Here is a 20643-nt window from a genome sequence, read left to right as displayed (position 1 = left end):
TACCATTTCTTGCGCATTACGGTTCGAACACTCGAACACCTATACGGATTCTCCTGCACAGTGGCAGATATGTAAATACGGGGTTTGCATACCATTTCTCACGCATTACGCTTCGAACACTCGAACACCTATACGGATTCTCCTGCACAGTGGCAGATATGTAAATACGGGGTTTACATACCATTTCTTGCGCATTACGGTTCGAACAGCCGAACACCTACACGGAGTCTCCTGCACAGTGGCAGATATGTAAATACGGTGTTTGCATACCATTTCTTGCGCATTACGCTTCGAACACCCGAACACCTATACGGATTCTCCTGCACAGTGGCAGATATGTAAATACGGGGTTTGCATACCATTTCTTGCGCATTACGGTTCGAACACTCGAACACCTATACGGATTCTCCTGCACAGTGGCAGATATGTAAATACGGGGTTTCCATACCATATCTTGCGCATTACGGTTCGAACACTCGAACACCTATACGGATTCTCCTGCACAGTGGCAGATATGTAAATACGGGGTTTACATACCATTTCTTGCGCATTACGGTTCGAGCACCCGAACACCTATACGGATTCTCCTGCACAGTGGCAGATATGTAAATACGGTGTTTGCATACCATTTCTTGCGCATTACGCTTCGAACACGCGAACACCTATACGGATTCTCCTGCACAGTGGCAGATATGTAAATACGTGGTTTGCATACCATTTCTTGCGCGTTACGGTTCGAACACCCGAACACCTATACGGATTCTCCTGCACAGTGGCAGATATGTAAATACGTGGTTTACATACCATTTCTTGCGCATTACGGTTCGAACACCCGAACACCTATACGGATTCTCCTGCACAGTGGCAGATATGTAAATACGGGGTTTGCATACCATTTCTTGCGCATTACGGTTCGAACACTCGAACACCTATACGGATTCTCCTGCACAGTGGCAGATATGTAGATACGGGGTTTCCATACCATTTCTTGCGCATTACGGTTCGAACACTCGAACACCTATACGGATTCTCCTGCACAGTGGCAGATATGTAAATACGGGGTTTGCATACCATTTCTCACGCATTACGCTTCGAACACTCGAACACCTATACGGATTCTCCTGCACAGTGGCAGATATGTAAATACGGGGTTTACATACCATTTCTTGCGCATTACGGTTCGAACAGCCGAACACCTACACGGAGTCTCCTGCACAGTGGCAGATATGTAAATACGGTGTTTGCATACCATTTCTTGCGCATTACGCTTCGAACACCCGAACACCTATACGGATTCTCCTGCACAGTGGCAGATATGTAAATACGGTGTTTGCATACCATTTCTTGCGCATTACGCTTCGAACACGCGAACACCTATACGGATTCTCCTGCACAGTGGCAGATATGTAAATACGTGGTTTGCATACCATTTCTTGCGCGTTACGGTTCGAACACCCGAACACCTATACGGATTCTCCTGCACAGTGGCAGATATGTAAATACGTGGTTTACATACCATTTCTTGCGCATTACGGTTCGAACACCCGAACACCTATACGGATTCTCCTGCACAGTGGCAGATATGTAAATACGGGGTTTGCATACCATTTCTTGCGCATTACGGTTCGAACACCCGAACACCTATACGGATTCTCCTGCACAGTGGCAGATATGTAAATACGGGGTTTGCATACCATTTCTTGCGCATTACGGTTCGAACACTCGAACACCTATACGGATTCTCCTGCACAGTGGCAGATATGTAAATACGGGGTTTACATACCATTTCTTGCGCATTACGGTTCGAACACCCGAACACCTATACGGATTCTCCTGCACAGTGGCAGATATGTAAATACGGGGTTTGCATACCATTTCTTGCGCATTACGGTTCGAACACTCGAACACCTATACGGATTCTCCTGCACAGTGGCAGATATGTAAATACGTGGTTTGCATACCATTTCTTGCGCGTTACGGTTCGAACACCCGAACACCTATACGGATTCTCCTGCACAGTGGCAGATATGTAAATACGGGGTTTGCATACCATTTCTTGCGCATTACGCTTCGAACACTCGAACACCTATACGGATTCTCCTGCACAGTGGCAGATATGTAAATACGGGGTTTACATACCATTTCTTGCGCATTACGGTTCGAACAGCCGAACACCTACACGGAGTCTCCTGCACAGTGGCAGATATGTAAATACGGTGTTTGCATACCATTTCTTGCGCATTACGCTTCGAACACCCGAACACCTATACGGATTCTCCTGCACAGTGGCAGATATGTAAATACGGTGTTTGCATACCATTTCTTGCGCATTACGCTTCGAACACGCGAACACCTATACGGATTCTCCTGCACAGTGGCAGATATGTAAATACGTGGTTTGCATACCATTTCTTGCGCGTTACGGTTCGAACACCCGAACACCTATACGGATTCTCCTGCACAGTGGCAGATATGTAAATACGTGGTTTACATACCATTTCTTGCGCATTACGGTTCGAACACCCGAACACCTATACGGATTCTCCTGCACAGTGGCAGATATGTAAATACGGGGTTTGCATACCATTTCTTGCGCATTACGGTTCGAACACCCGAACACCTATACGGATTCTCCTGCACAGTGGCAGATATGTAAATACGGGGTTTGCATACCATTTCTTGCGCATTACGGTTCGAACACTCGAACACCTATACGGATTCTCCTGCACAGTGGCAGATATGTAAATACGGGGTTTACATACCATTTCTTGCGCATTACGGTTCGAACACCCGAACACCTATACGGATTCTCCTGCACAGTGGCAGATATGTAAATACGGTGTTTGCATACCAATTCTTGCGCATTACGCTTCGAACACGCGAACACCTATACGGATTCTCCTGCACAGTGGCAGATATGTAAATACGTGGTTTGCATACAATTTCTTGCGCGTTACGGTTCGAACACCCGAACACCTATACGGATTCTCCTGCACAGTGGCAGATATGTAAATACGGGGTTTGCATACCATTTCTTGCGCATTACGCTTCGAACACTCGAACACCTATACGGATTCTCCTGCACAGTGGCAGATATGTAAATACGGGGTTTCCATACCATTTCTTGCGCATTACGGTTCGAACACTCGAACACCTATACGGATTCTCCTGCACAGTGGCAGATATGTAAATACGGGGTTTACATACCATTTCTTGCGCATTACGGTTCGAACACCCGAACACCTATACGGATTCTCCTGCACAGTGGCAGATATGTAAATACGGTGTTTGCATACCAATTCTTGCGCATTACGCTTCGAACACGCGAACACCTATACGGATTCTCCTGCACAGTGGCAGATATGTAAATACGTGGTTTGCATACCATTTCTTGCGCGTTACGGTTCGAACACCCGAACACCTATACGGATTCTCCTGCACAGTGGCAGATATGTAAATACGGGGTTTGCATACCATTTCTTGCGCATTACGCTTCGAACACTCGAACACCTATACGGATTCTCCTGCACAGTGGCAGATATGTAAATACGGGGTTTACATACCATTTCTTGCGCATTACGGTTCGAGCACCCGAACACCTATACGGATTCTCCTGCACAGTGGCAGATATGTAAATACGGTGTTTGCATACCATTTCTTGCGCATTACGCTTCGAACACGCGAACACCTATACGGATTCTCCTGCACAGTGGCAGATATGTAAATACGTGGTTTGCATACCATTTCTTGCGCGTTACGGTTCGAACACCCGAACACCTATACGGATTCTCCTGCACAGTGGCAGATATGTAAATACGTGGTTTACATACCATTTCTTGCGCATTACGGTTCGAACACCCGAACACCTATACGGATTCTCCTGCACAGTGGCAGATATGTAAATACGGGGTTTGCATACCATTTCTTGCGCATTACGGTTCGAACACTCGAACACCTATACGGATTCTCCTGCACAGTGGCAGATATGTAGATACGGGGTTTCCATACCATTTCTTGCGCATTACGGTTCGAACACTCGAACACCTATACGGATTCTCCTGCACAGTGGCAGATATGTAAATACGGGGTTTGCATACCATTTCTCACGCATTACGCTTCGAACACTCGAACACCTATACGGATTCTCCTGCACAGTGGCAGATATGTAAATACGGGGTTTACATACCATTTCTTGCGCATTACGGTTCGAACAGCCGAACACCTACACGGAGTCTCCTGCACAGTGGCAGATATGTAAATACGGTGTTTGCATACCATTTCTTGCGCATTACGCTTCGAACACCCGAACACCTATACGGATTCTCCTGCACAGTGGCAGATATGTAAATACGGTGTTTGCATACCATTTCTTGCGCATTACGCTTCGAACACGCGAACACCTATACGGATTCTCCTGCACAGTGGCAGATATGTAAATACGTGGTTTGCATACCATTTCTTGCGCGTTACGGTTCGAACACCCGAACACCTATACGGATTCTCCTGCACAGTGGCAGATATGTAAATACGTGGTTTACATACCATTTCTTGCGCATTACGGTTCGAACACCCGAACACCTATACGGATTCTCCTGCACAGTGGCAGATATGTAAATACGGGGTTTGCATACCATTTCTTGCGCATTACGCTTCGAACACTCGAACACCTATACGGATTCTCCTGCACAGTGGCAGATATGTAAATACGGGGTTTCCATACCATTTCTTGCGCATTACGGTTCGAACACTCGAACACCTATACGGATTCTCCTGCACAGTGGCAGATATGTAAATACGGGGTTTGCATACCATTTCTCACGCATTACGCTTCGAACACTCGAACACCTATACGGATTCTCCTGCACAGTGGCAGATATGTAAATACGGGGTTTACATACCATTTCTTGCGCATTACGGTTCGAACAGCCGAACACCTACACGGAGTCTCCTGCACAGTGGCAGATATGTAAATACGGTGTTTGCATACCATTTCTTGCGCATTACGCTTCGAACACCCGAACACCTATACGGATTCTCCTGCACAGTGGCAGATATGTAAATACGGGGTTTGCATACCATTTCTTGCGCATTACGGTTCGAACACTCGAACACCTATACGGATTCTCCTGCACAGTGGCAGATATGTAAATACGGGGTTTCCATACCATATCTTGCGCATTACGGTTCGAACACTCGAACACCTATACGGATTCTCCTGCACAGTGGCAGATATGTAAATACGGGGTTTACATACCATTTCTTGCGCATTACGGTTCGAACACCCGAACACCTATACGGATTCTCCTGCACAGTGGCAGATATGTAAATACGGTGTTTGCATACCATTTCTTGCGCATTACGCTTCGAACACGCGAACACCTATACGGATTCTCCTGCACAGTGGCAGATATGTAAATACGTGGTTTGCATACCATTTCTTGCGCGTTACGGTTCGAACACGCGAACACCTATACGGATTCTCCTGCACAGTGGCAGATATGTAAATACGTGGTTTACATACCATTTCTTGCGCATTACGGTTCGAACACCCGAACACCTATACGGATTCTCCTGCACAGTGGCAGATATGTAAATACGGGGTTTGCATACCATTTCTTGCGCATTACGGTTCGAACACTCGAACACCTATACGGATTCTCCTGCACAGTGGCAGATATGTAAATACGGGGTTTCCATACCATTTCTTGCGCATTACGGTTCGAACACTCGAACACCTATACGGATTCTCCTGCACAGTGGCAGATATGTAAATACGGGGTTTGCATACCATTTCTCACGCATTACGCTTCGAACACTCGAACACCTATACGGATTCTCCTGCACAGTGGCAGATATGTAAATACGGGGTTTACATACCATTTCTTGCGCATTACGGTTCGAACAGCCGAACACCTACACGGAGTCTCCTGCACAGTGGCAGATATGTAAATACGGTGTTTGCATACCATTTCTTGCGCATTACGCTTCGAACACCCGAACACCTATACGGATTCTCCTGCACAGTGGCAGATATGTAAATACGGGGTTTGCATACCATTTCTTGCGCATTACGGTTCGAACACTCGAACACCTATACGGATTCTCCTGCACAGTGGCAGATATGTAAATACGGGGTTTCCATACCATATCTTGCGCATTACGGTTCGAACACTCGAACACCTATACGGATTCTCCTGCACAGTGGCAGATATGTAAATACGGGGTTTACATACCATTTCTTGCGCATTACGGTTCGAACACCCGAACACCTATACGGATTCTCCTGCACAGTGGCAGATATGTAAATACGGTGTTTGCATACCATTTCTTGCGCATTACGCTTCGAACACGCGAACACCTATACGGATTCTCCTGCACAGTGGCAGATATGTAAATACGTGGTTTGCATACCATTTCTTGCGCGTTACGGTTCGAACACCCGAACACCTATACGGATTCTCCTGCACAGTGGCAGATATGTAAATACGGGGTTTGCATACCATTTCTTGCGCATTACGCTTCGAACACGCGAACACCTATACGGATTCTCCTGCACAGTGGCAGATATGTAAATACGGGGTTTACATACAATTTCTCACGCATTACGGTTCGAACACTCGAACACCTATACGGATTCTCCTGCACAGTGGCAGATATGTAAATACGGGGTTTGCATACCATTTCTTGCGCATTACGGTTCGAACACTCGAACACCTATACGGATTCTCCTGCACAGTGGCAGATATGTAAATACGGGGTTTCCATACCATTTCTTGCGCATTACGGTTCGAACACTCGAACACCTATACGGATTCTCCTGCACCGTGGCAGATATGTAAATACGGGGTTTACATACCATTTCTTGCGCATTACGGTTCGAACACCCGAACACCTATACGGATTCTCCTGCACAGTGGCAGATATGTAAATACGGGGTTTGCATACCATTTCTTGCGCATTACGCTTCGAACACTCGAACACCTATACGGATTCTCCTGCACAGTGGCAGATATGTAAATACGGGGTTTACATACCATTTCTTGCGCATTACGGTTCGAACACCCGAACACCTACACGGAGTCTCCTGCATGGTGGCATATATGTAAATACGGGGTTTGCATACCATTTCTTGCGCATTACGCTTCGAACACTCGAACACCTATACGGATTCTCTTGCACAGTGGAAGATATGTAAATATGGGGTTTCCATACCATTTCTTGCGCATTACGGTTCGAACACCCGAACACCTATACGGATTCTCCTGCACAGTGGCAGATATGTAAATACGGTGTTTGCATACCATTTCTTGCGCATTACGGTTCGAACACTCGAACACCTATACGGATTCTCCTGCACAGTGGCAGATATGTAAATACGGTGTTTGCGTACCATTTCTTGCACATTACGCTTCGAACACGCGAACACCTATACGGATTCTCCTGCACAGTGGCAGATATGTAAATACGTGGTTTACATACCATTTCTTGCGCATTACGGTTCGAACACCCGAACACCTATACGGATTCTCCTGCACAGTGGCAGATATGCAAATACGGGGTTTGCATACCATTTCTTGCGCATTACGGTCCGAACACTCGAACACCTATACGGATTCTCCTGCACAGTGGCAGATATGTAAATACGGGGTTTCCATACCATTTCTTGCGCATTACGGTTCGAACACTCGAACACCTATACGGATTCTCCTGCACAGTGGCAGATATGTAAATACGGGGTTTACATACCATTTCTCACGCATTACGGTTCGAACACTCGAACACCTATACGGATTCTCCTGCACAGTGGCAGATATGTAAATACGGGGTTTGCATACCATTTCTTGCGCATTACGGTTCGAACACTCGAACACCTATACGGATTCTCCTGCACAGTGGCAGATATGTAAATACGGGGTTTCCATACCATTTCTTGCGCATTACGGTTCGAACACCCGAACACCTATACGGATTCTCCTACACAGTGGCAGATATGTAAATACGGGGTTTGCATACCATTTCTTGCGCATTACGGTTCGAACACTTGAACACCTATACGGATTCTCCTGCACAGTGGCAGATATGTAAATACGGGGTTTACATACCATTTCTTGCGCATTACGGTTCGAACACCCGAACACCTACACGGATTCTCCTGCACAGTGGCAGATATGTAAATACGGGGTTTACATACCATTTCTTGCGCATTACGGTTCGAACACCCGAACACCTATACGGATTCTCCTGCACAGTGGCAGATATGTAAATACGGGGTTTGCATACCATTTCTTGCGCATTACGCTTCGAACACTCGAACACCTATACGGATTCTCCTGCACAGTGGCAGATATGTAAATACGGGGTTTACATACCATTTCTTGCGCATTACGGTTCGAACACCCGAACACCTACACGGATTCTCCTGCACAGTGGCAGATATGTAAATACGGGGTTTGCATACCATTTCTTGCGCATTACGCTTCGAACACTCGAACACCTATACGGATTCTCTTGCACAGTGGAAGATATGTAAATACGGGGTTTCCACACCATTTCTTGCGCATTACGGTTCGAACACTCGAACACCTATACGGATTCTCCTGCACAGTGGCAGATATGTAAATACGGTGTTTGCATACCATTTCTTGCGCATTACGCTTCGAACACGCGAACACCTATACGGATTCTCCTGCACAGTGGCAGATATGTAAATACGTGGTTTACATACCATTTCTTGCGCATTACGGTTCGAACACCCGAACACCTATACGGATTCTCCTGCACAGTGGCAGATATGTAAATACGGGGTTTGCATACCATTTCTTGCGCATTATGCTTCGAACACCCGAACACCTATACGGATTCTCCTGCACAGTGGCAGATATGTACATACGGGGTTTACATACCATTTCTTGCGCATTACGGTTCGAACACCCGAACACCTACACGGATTCTCCTGCACAGTGGCAGATATGTAAATACGGGGTTTGCATACCATTTCTTGCGCATTACGCTTCGAACACTCGAACACCTATACGGATTCTCTTGCACAGTGGAAGATATGTAAATACGGGGTTTCCATACCATTTCTTGCGCATTACGGTTCGAACACTCGAACACCTATACGGATTCTCCTGCACAGTGGCAGATATGTAAATACGGTGTTTGCATACCATTTCTTGCGCATTACGCTTCGAACACGCGAACACCTACACGGATTCTCCTGCACAGTGGCAGATATGTAAATACGTGGTTTACATACCATTTCTTGCGCATTACGGTTCGAACACCCGAACACCTATACGGATTCTCCTGCACAGTGGCAGATATGTAAATACGGGGTGTGCATACCATTTCTTGCGCATTACGGTTCGAACACTCGAACACCTATACGGATTCTCCTGCACAGTGGCAGATATGTAAATACGGGGTTTCCATACCATTTCTTGCGCATTACGGTTCGAACACTCGAACACCTATACGGATTCTCCTGCACAGTGGCAGATATGTAAATACGGGGTTTACATACCATTTCTTGCGCATTACGGTTCGAACACCCGAACACCTATACGGATTCTCCTGCACAGTGGCAGATATGTAAATACGGGGTTTGCATACCATTTCTTGCGCATTACGCTTCGAACACTCGAACACCTATACGGATTCTCTTGCACAGTGGAAGATATGTAAATACGGGGTTTCCACACCATTTCTTGCGCATTACGGTTCGAACACTCGAACACCTATACGGATTCTCCTGCACAGTGGCAGATATGTAAATACGGTGTTTGCATACCATTTCTTGCGCATTACGCTTCGAACACGCGAACACCTACACGGATTCTCCTGCACAGTGGCAGATATGTAAATACGTGGTTTACATACCATTTCTTGCGCATTACGGTTCGAACACCCGAACACCTATACGGATTCTCCTGCACAGTGGCAGATATGTAAATACGGGGTGTGCATACCATTTCTTGCGCATTACGGTTCGAACACTCGAACACCTATACGGATTCTCCTGCACAGTGGCAGATATGTAAATACGGGGTTTCCATACCATTTCTTGCGCATTACGGTTCGAACACTCGAACACCTATACGGATTCTCCTGCACAGTGGCAGATATGTAAATACGGGGTTTACATACCATTTCTTGCGCATTACGGTTCGAACACCCGAACACCTATACGGATTCTCCTGCACAGTGGCAGATATGTAAATACGGGGTTTGCATACCATTTCTTGCGCATTACGCTTCGAACACTCGAACACCTATACGGATTCTCTTGCACAGTGGAAGATATGTAAATACGGGGTTTCCATACCATTTCTTGCGCATTACGGTTCGAACACTCGAACACCTATACGGATTCTCCTGCACAGTGGCAGATATGTAAATACGGTGTTTGCATACCATTTCTTGCGCATTACGCTTCGAACACGCGAACACCTACACGGATTCTCCTGCACAGTGGCAGATATGTAAATACGTGGTTTACATACCATTTCTTGCGCATTACGGTTCGAACACCCGAACACCTATACGGATTCTCCTGCACAGTGGCAGATATGTAAATACGGGGTGTGCATACCATTTCTTGCGCATTACGGTTCGAACACTCGAACACCTATACGGATTCTCCTGCACAGTGGCAGATATGTAAATACGGGGTTTCCATACCATTTCTTGCGCATTACGGTTCGAACACTCGAACACCTATACGGATTCTCCTGCACAGTGGCAGATATGTAAATACGGGGTTTACATACCATTTCTTGCGCATTACGGTTCGAACACCCGAACACCTATACGGATTCTCCTGCACAGTGGCAGATATGTAAATACGGGGTTTGCATACCATTTCTTGCGCATTACGCTTCGAACACTCGAACACCTATACGGATTCTCTTGCACAGTGGAAGATATGTAAATACGGGGTTTCCACACCATTTCTTGCGCATTACGGTTCGAACACTCGAACACCTATACGGATTCTCCTGCACAGTGGCAGATATGTAAATACGGTGTTTGCATACCATTTCTTGCGCATTACGCTTCGAACACTCGAACACCTATACGGATTCTCCTGCACAGTGGCAGATATGTAAATACGTGGTTTACATACCATTTCTTGCGCATTACGGTTCGAACACCCGAACACCTATACGGATTCTCCTGCACAGTAGTAGATATGTAAATACGGGGTTTGCATACCATTTCTTGCGCATTACGTTTCGAACACCCGAACACCTATACGGATTCTCCTGCACAGTGGCAGATATGTAAATACGGGGTTTGCATACCATTTCTTGCGCATTACGCTTCGAACACTCGAACACCTATACGGATTCTCCTGCACAGTGGCAGATATGTAAATACGGGGTTTACATACCATTTCTTGCGCATTACGGTTCGAACACCCGAACACCTACACGGATTCTCCTGCACAGTGGCAGATATGTAAATACGGGGTTTGCATACCATTTCTTGCGCATTACGCTTCGAACACTCGAACACCTATACGGATTCTCCTGCACAGTGGAAGATATGTAAATACGGGGTTTCCACACCATTTCTTGCGCATTACGGTTCGAACACTCGAACACCTATACGGATTCTCCTGCACAGTGGCAGATATGTAAATACGGTGTTTGCATACCATTTCTTGCGCATTACGCTTCGAACACGCGAACACCTATACGGATTCTCCTGCACAGTGGCAGATATGTAAATACGTGGTTTACATACCATTTCTTGCGCATTACGGTTCGAACACCCGAACACCTATACGGATTCTCCTGCACAGTAGTAGATATGTAAATACGGGGTTTGCATACCATTTCTTGCGCATTACGTTTCGAACACTCGAACACCTATACGGATTCTCCTGCACAGTGGCAGATATGTAAATACGGGGTTTACATACCATTTCTTGTGCATTACGGTTCGAACACCCGAACACCTACACGGATTCTCCAGCACAGTGGCAGATATGTAAATACGGGGTTTGCATACCATTTCTTGCGCATTACGCTTCGAACACTCGAACACCTATACGGATTCTCTTGCACAGTGGAAGATATGTAAATACGGGGTTTCCACACCATTTCTTGCGCATTACGGTTCGAACACTCGAACACCTATACGGATTCTCCTGCACAGTGGCAGATATGTAAATACGGTGTTTGCATACCATTTCTTGCGCATTACGCTTCGAACACTCGAACACCTATACGGATTCTCCTGCACAGTGGCAGATATGTAAATACGTGGTTTACATACCATTTCTTGCGCATTACGGTTCGAACACCCGAACACCTATACGGATTCTCCTGCACAGTAGTAGATATGTAAATACGGGGTTTGCATACCATTTCTTGCGCATTACGTTTCGAACACCCGAACACCTATACGGATTCTCCTGCACAGTGGCAGATATGTAAATACGGGGTTTGCATACCATTTCTTGCGCATTACGCTTCGAACACTCGAACACCTATACGGATTCTCCTGCACAGTGGCAGATATGTAAATACGGGGTTTACATACCATTTCTTGCGCATTACGGTTCGAACACCCGAACACCTACACGGATTCTCCTGCACAGTGGCAGATATGTAAATACGGGGTTTGCATACCATTTCTTGCGCATTACGCTTCGAACACTCGAACACCTATACGGATTCTCCTGCACAGTGGAAGATATGTAAATACGGGGTTTCCACACCATTTCTTGCGCATTACGGTTCGAACACTCGAACACCTATACGGATTCTCCTGCACAGTGGCAGATATGTAAATACGGTGTTTGCATACCATTTCTTGCGCATTACGCTTCGAACACGCGAACACCTATACGGATTCTCCTGCACAGTGGCAGATATGTAAATACGTGGTTTACATACCATTTCTTGCGCATTACGGTTCGAACACCCGAACACCTATACGGATTCTCCTGCACAGTAGTAGATATGTAAATACGGGGTTTGCATACCATTTCTTGCGCATTACGTTTCGAACACTCGAACACCTATACGGATTCTCCTGCACAGTGGCAGATATGTAAATACGGGGTTTACATACCATTTCTTGTGCATTACGGTTCGAACACCCGAACACCTACACGGATTCTCCAGCACAGTGGCAGATATGTAAATACGGGGTTTGCATACCATTTCTTGCGCATTACGCTTCGAACACTCGAACACCTATATGGATTCTCTTGCACAGTGGAAGATATGTAAATACGGGGTTTCCATACCATTTCTTGCGCATTACGGTTCGAACACTCGAACACCTATACGGATTCTCCTGCACAGTGGCAGATATGTAAATACGGTGTTTGCATACCATTTCTTGCGCATTACGCTTCGAACACGCGAACACCTACACGGATTCTCCTGCACAGTGGCAGATATGTAAATACGTGGTTTACATACCATTTCTTGCGCATTACGGTTCGAACACCCGAACACCTATACGGATTCTCCTGCACAGTGGCAGATATGTAAATACGGGGTTTGCATACCATTTCTTGCGCATTACGGTTCGAACACTCAAACACCTATACGGATTCTCCTGCACAGTGGCAGATATGTAAATACGGGGTTTCCATACCATTTCTTGCGCATTATGGTTCGAACACTCGAACACCTATACGGATTCTCCTGCACAGTGGCAGATATGTAAATACGGGGTTTGCATACCATTTCTTGCGCATTACGGTTCGAACACCCGAACACCTACTCGGATTCTCCTGCACAGTGGCAGATATGTAAATACGGGGTTTGCATACCATTTCTTGCGCATTACGCTTCGAACACTCGAACACCTATACGGATTCTCTTGCACAGTGGAAGATATGTAAATACGGGGTTTCCATACCATTTCTTGCGCATTACGCTTCGAACACGCGAACACCTATACGGATTCTCCTGCACAGTGGCAGATATGTAAATACGTGGTTTACATACCATTTCTTGCGCATTACGGTTCGAACACCCGAACACCTATACGGATTCTCCTGCACAGTGGCAGATATGTAAATACGGGGTTTGCATACCATTTCTTGCGCATTACGCTTCGAACACTCGAACACCTATACGGATTCTCCTGCACAGTGGCAGATATGTAAATACGGGGTTTACATACCATTTCTTGCGCATTACGGTTCGAACACCCGAACACCTACACGGATTCTCCTGCACAGTGGCAGATATGTAAATACGGGGTTTGCATACCATTTCTTGCGCATTACGCTTCGAACACTCGAACACCTATACGGATTCTCTTGCATAGTGGAAGATATGTAAATACGGGGTTTCCACACCATTTCTTGCGCATTACGGTTCGAACACTCGAACACCTATACGGATTCTCCTGCACAGTGGCAGATATGTAAATACGGTGTTTGCATACCATTTCTTGCGCATTACGCTTCGAACACGCGAACACCTATACGGATTCTCCTGCACAGTGGCAGATATGTAAATACGTGGTTTACATACCATTTCTTGCGCATTACGGTTCGAACACCCGAACACCTATACGGATTCTCCTGCACAGTGGCAGATATGTAAATACGGGGTTTGCATACCATTTCTTGCGCATTATGCTTCGAACACCCGAACACCTATACGGATTTTCCTGCACAGTGGCAGATATGTACATACGGGGTTTACATACCATTTCTTGCGCATTACGGTTCGAACACCCGAACACCTACACGGATTCTCCTGCACAGTGGCAGATATGTAAATACGGGGTTTGCATACCATTTCTTGCGCATTACGCTTCGAACACTCGAACACCTATACGGATTCTCTTGCACATTGGAAGATATGTAAATACGGGGTTTCCATACCATTTCTTGCGCATTACGGTTCGAACACTCGAACACCTATACGGATTCTCCTGCACTGTGGCAGATATGTAAATACGGTGTTTGCATACCATTTCTTGCGCATTACGCTTCGAACACGCGAACACCTACACGGATTCTCCTGCACAGTGGCAGATATGTAAATACGTGGTTTACATACCATTTCTTGCGCATTACGGTTCGAACACCCGAACACCTATACGGATTCTCCTGCACAGTGGCAGATATGTAAATACGGGGTTTGCATACCATTTCTTGCGCATTACGGTTCGAACACTCGAACACCTATACGGATTCTCCTGCACAGTGGCAGATATGTAAATACGGGGTTTCCATACCATTTCTTGCGCATTACGGTTCGAACACTCGAACACCTATACGGATTCTCCTGCATAGTGGCAGATATGTAAATACGGGGTTTACATACCATTTCTTGCGCATTATGGTTCGAACACCCGAACACCTACACGGATTCTCCTGCACAGTGGCAGATATGTAAATACGGGGTTTGCATACCATTTCTTGCGCATTACGCTTCGAACACTCGAACACCTATACGGATTCTCTTGCACAGTGGAAGATATGTAAATACGGGGTTTCCATACCATTTCTTGCGCATTACGGTTCGAACACTCGAACACCTATACGGATTCTCCTGCACTGTGGCAGATATGTAAATACGGTGTTTGCATACCATTTCTTGCGCATTACGCTTCGAACACGCGAACACCTACACGGATTCTCCTGCACAGTGGCAGATATGTAAATACGTGGTTTACACTCCATTTCTTGCGCATTACGGTTCGAATACCCGAACACCTATACGGATTCTCCTGCACAGTGGCAGATATGTAAATACGGGGTTTGCATACCATTTCTTGCGCATTACGGTTCGAACACTCGAACACCTATACGGATTCTCCTGCACAGTGGCAGATATGTAAATACGGGGTTTCCATACCATTTCCTGCGCATTACGGTTCGAACACTCGAACACCTATACGGATTCTCCTGCACAGTGGCAGATATGTAAATACGGGGTTTACATACCATTTCTTGCGCATTACGGTTCGAACACCCGAACACCTACACGGATTCTCCTGCACAGTGGCAGATATGTAAATACGGGGTTTCCATACCATTTCTTGCGCATTACGCTTCGAACACTCGAACACCTATACGGATTCTCTTGCACAGTGGAAGATATGTAAATACGGGGTTTCCATACCATTTCTTGCGCATTACGGTTCGAACACTCGAACACCTATACGGATTCTCCTGCACAGTGGCAGATATGTAAATACGGTGTTTGCATACCATTTCTTGCGCATTACGCTTCGAACACGCGAACACCTATACGGATTCTCCTGCACAGTGGAAGATATGTAAATACGTGGTTTACATACCATTTCTTGCGCATTACGGTTCGAACACCCGAACACCTATACGGATTCTCCTGCACAGTGGTAGATATGTAAATACGGGGTTTCCATACCATTTCTTGCGCATTACGTTTCGAACACTCGAACACCTATACGGATTCTCCTACACAGTGGCAGATATGTAAATACGGGGTTTACATACCATTTCTTGTGCATTACGGTTCGAACACCCGAACACCTACACGGATTCTCCTGCACAGTGGCAGATATGTAAATACGGGGTTTGCATACCATTTCTTGCGCATTACGCTTCGAACACTCGAACACCTATATGGATTCTCTTGCACAGTGGAAGATATGTAAATACGGGGTTTCCATACCATTTCTTGCGCATTACGGTTCGAACACTCGAACACCTATACGGATTCTCCTGCACAGTGGCAGATATGTAAATACGGTGTTTGCATACCATTTCTTGCGCATTACGCTTCGAACACGCGAACACCTACACGGATTCTCCTGCACAGTGGCAGATATGTAAATACGTGGTTTACACACCATTTCTTGCGCATTACGGTTCGAACACCCGAACACCTATACGGATTCTCCTGCACAGTGGCAGATATGTAAATACGGGGTTTGCATACCATTTCTTGCGCATTACGGTTCGAACACTCGAACACCTATACGGATTCTCCTGCACAGTGGCAGATATGTAAATGCGGGGTTTCCATACCATTTCTTGCGCGTTACGGTTCGAACACTCGAACACCTATACGGATTCTCCTGCACAGTGGCAGATATGTAAATACGGGGTTTACATACCATTTCTTGCGCATTACGGTTCGAACACCCGAACACCTACACGGATTCTCCTGCACAGTGGCAGATATGTAAATACGGGGTTTGCATACCATTTCTTGCGCATTACGCTTCGAACACTCGAACACCTATACGGATTCTCTTGCACAGTGGAAGATATGTAAATACGGGGTTTCCATACCATTTCTTGCGCATTACGGTTCGAACACTCGAACACCTATACGGATTCTCCTGCACAGTGGCAGATATGTAAATACGGTGTTTGCATACCATTTCTTGCGCATTACGCTTCGAACACGCGAACACCTATACGGATTCTCCTGCACAGTGGAAGATATGTAAATACGTGGTTTACATACCATTTCTTGCGCATTACGGTTCGAACACCCGAACACCTATACGGATTCTCCTGCACAGTGGTAGATATGTAAATACGGGGTTTCCATACCATTTCTTGCGCATTACGTTTCGAACACTCGAACACCTATACGGATTCTCCTACACAGTGGCAGATATGTAAATACGGGGTTTACATACCATTTCTTGTGCATTACGGTTCGAACACCCGAACACCTACACGGATTCTCCTGCACAGTGGCAGATATGTAAATACGGGGTTTGCATACCATTTCTTGCGCATTACGCTTCGAACACTCGAACACCTATATGGATTCTCTTGCACAGTGGAAGATATGTAAATACGGGGTTTCCATACCATTTCTTGCGCATTACGGTTCGAACACTCGAACACCTATACGGATTCTCCTGCACAGTGGCAGATATGTAAATACGGTGTTTGCATACCATTTCTTGCGCATTACGCTTCGAACACGCGAACACCTACACGGATTCTCCTGCACAGTGGCAGATATGTAAATACGTGGTTTACACACCATTTCTTGCGCATTACGGTTCGAACACCCGAACACCTATACGGATTCTCCTGCACAGTGGCAGATATGTAAATACGGGGTTTGCATACCATTTCTTGCGCATTACGGTTCGAACACTCGAACACCTATACGGATTCTCCTGCACAGTGGCAGATATGTAAATGCGGGGTTTCCATACCATTTCTTGCGCGTTACGGTTCGAACACTCGAACACCTATACGGATTCTCCTGCACAGTGGCAGATATGTAAATACGGGGTTTACATACCATTTCTTGCGCATTACGGTTCGAACACCCGAACACCTACACGGATTCTCCTGCACAGTGGCAGATATGTAAATACGGGGTTTGCATACCATTTCTTGCGCATTACGCTTCGAACACTCGAACACCTATACGGATTCTCTTGCACAGTGGAAGATATGTAAATACGGGGTTTCCATACCATTTCTTGCGCATTACGGTTCGAACACTCGAACACCTATACGGATTCTCCTGCACAGTGGCAGATATGTAAATACGGTGTTTGCATACCATTTCTTGCGCATTACGCTTCGAACACGCGAACACCTATACGGATTCTCCTGCACAGTGGCAGATATGTAAATACGTGGTTTACATACCATTTCTTGCGCATTACGGTTCGAACACCCGAACACCTATACGGATTCTCCTGCACAGTGGCAGATATGTAAATACGGGGTTTGCATACCATTTCTTGCGCATTACGGTTCGAACACTCGAACACCTATACGGATTCTCCTGCACAGTGGCAGATATGTAAATACGGGGTTTACATACCATTTCTTGTGCATTACGGTTCGAACACCCGAACACCTACACGGATTCTCCTGCAAAGTGGCAGATATGTAAATACGGGGTTTGCATACCATTTCTTGCGCATTACGCTTCGAACACTCGAACACCTATACGGATTCTCTTGCACAGTGGAAGATATGTAAATACGGGGTTTCCATACCATTTCTTGCGCATTACGGTTCGAACACTCGAACACCTATACGGATTCTCCTGCACAGTGGCAGATATGTAAATACGGTGTTTGCATACCATTTCTTGCGCATTACGCTTCGAACACGCGAACACCTATACGGATTCTCCTGCACAGTGGCAGATATGTAAATACGTGGTTTACATACCATTTCTTGCGCATTACGGTTCGAACACCCGAACACCTATATGGATTCTCCTGCACAGTGGCAGATATGTAAATACGGGGTTTGCATACCATTTCTTGCGCATTACGGTTCGAACACTCGAACACCTATACGGATTCTCCTGCACAGTGGCAGATATGTAAATACGGGGTTTCCATACCATTTCTTGCGCATTACGGTTCGAACACTCGAACACCTATACGGATTCTCCTGCACAGTGGCAGATATGTAAATACGGGGTTTACATACCATTTCTTGCGCATTACGGTTCGAACACCCGAACACCTACTCGGATTCTCCTGCACAGTGGCAGATATGTAAATACGGGGTTTGCATACCATTTCTTGCGCATTACGGTTCGAACACTTGAACACCTATACGGATTCTCCTGCACAGTGGCAGATATGTAAATACGGTGTTTGCATACCATTTCTTGCGCATTACGCTTCGAACACTCGAACACCTATACGGATTCTCCTGCACAGTGGCAGATATGTAAATACGGGGTTTACATACCATTTCTTGTGCATTACGGTTCGAACACCCGAACACCTACACGGATTCTCCTGCACAGTGGCAGATATGTAAATACGGGGTTTGCATACCATTTCTTGCGCATTACGCTTCGAACACTCGAACACCTATACGGATTCTCTTGCACAGTGGAAGATATGTAAATACGGGGTTTCCATACCATTTCTTGCGCATTACGGTTCGAACACTCGAACACCTATACGGATTCTCCTGCACAGTGGCAGATATGTAAATACGGTGTTTGCATACCATTTCTTGCGCATTACGCTTCGAACACGCGAACACCTACACGGATTCTCCTGCACAGTGGCAGATATGTAAATACGTGGTTTACATACCATTTCTTGCGCATTACGGTTCGAACACCCGAACACCTATACGGATTCTCCTGCACAGTGGCAGATATGTAAATACGGGGTTTGCATACCATTTCTTGCGCATTACGGTTCGAACACTCGAACACCTATACGGATTCTCCTGCACAGTGGCAGATATGTAAATACGGGGTTTCCATACCATTTCTTGCGCATTACGGTTCGAACACTCGAACACCTATACGGATTCTCCTGCACAGTGGCAGATATGTAAATACGGGGTTTACATACCATTTCTTGCGCATTACGGTTCGAACACCCGAACACCTACTCGGATTCTCCTGCACAGTGGCAGATATGTAAATACGGGGTTTGCATACCATTTCTTGCGCATTACGCTTCGAACACTCGAACACCTACACGGATTCTCTTGCACAGTGGAAGATATGTAAATACGGGGTTTCCATACCATTTCTTGCGCATTACGGTTCGAACACTCGAACACCTATACGGATTCTCCTGCACAGTGGCAGATATGTAAATACGGTGTTTGCATACCATTTCTTGCGCATTACGCTTCGAACACGCGAACACCTACACGGATTCTCCTGCACAGTGGCAGATATGTAAATACGTGGT

Source organism: Camellia sinensis, unplaced genomic scaffold, assembly GCF_055761805.1.
Source record: "Camellia sinensis isolate YWXY unplaced genomic scaffold, ASM5576180v1 Unanchor13, whole genome shotgun sequence".
NCBI classification, from domain to species: Eukaryota; Viridiplantae; Streptophyta; class Magnoliopsida; order Ericales; family Theaceae; genus Camellia; species Camellia sinensis.
The sequence above is the reverse complement of the archived record's forward strand: the minus strand, read 5'-3'. Positions refer to the sequence as shown.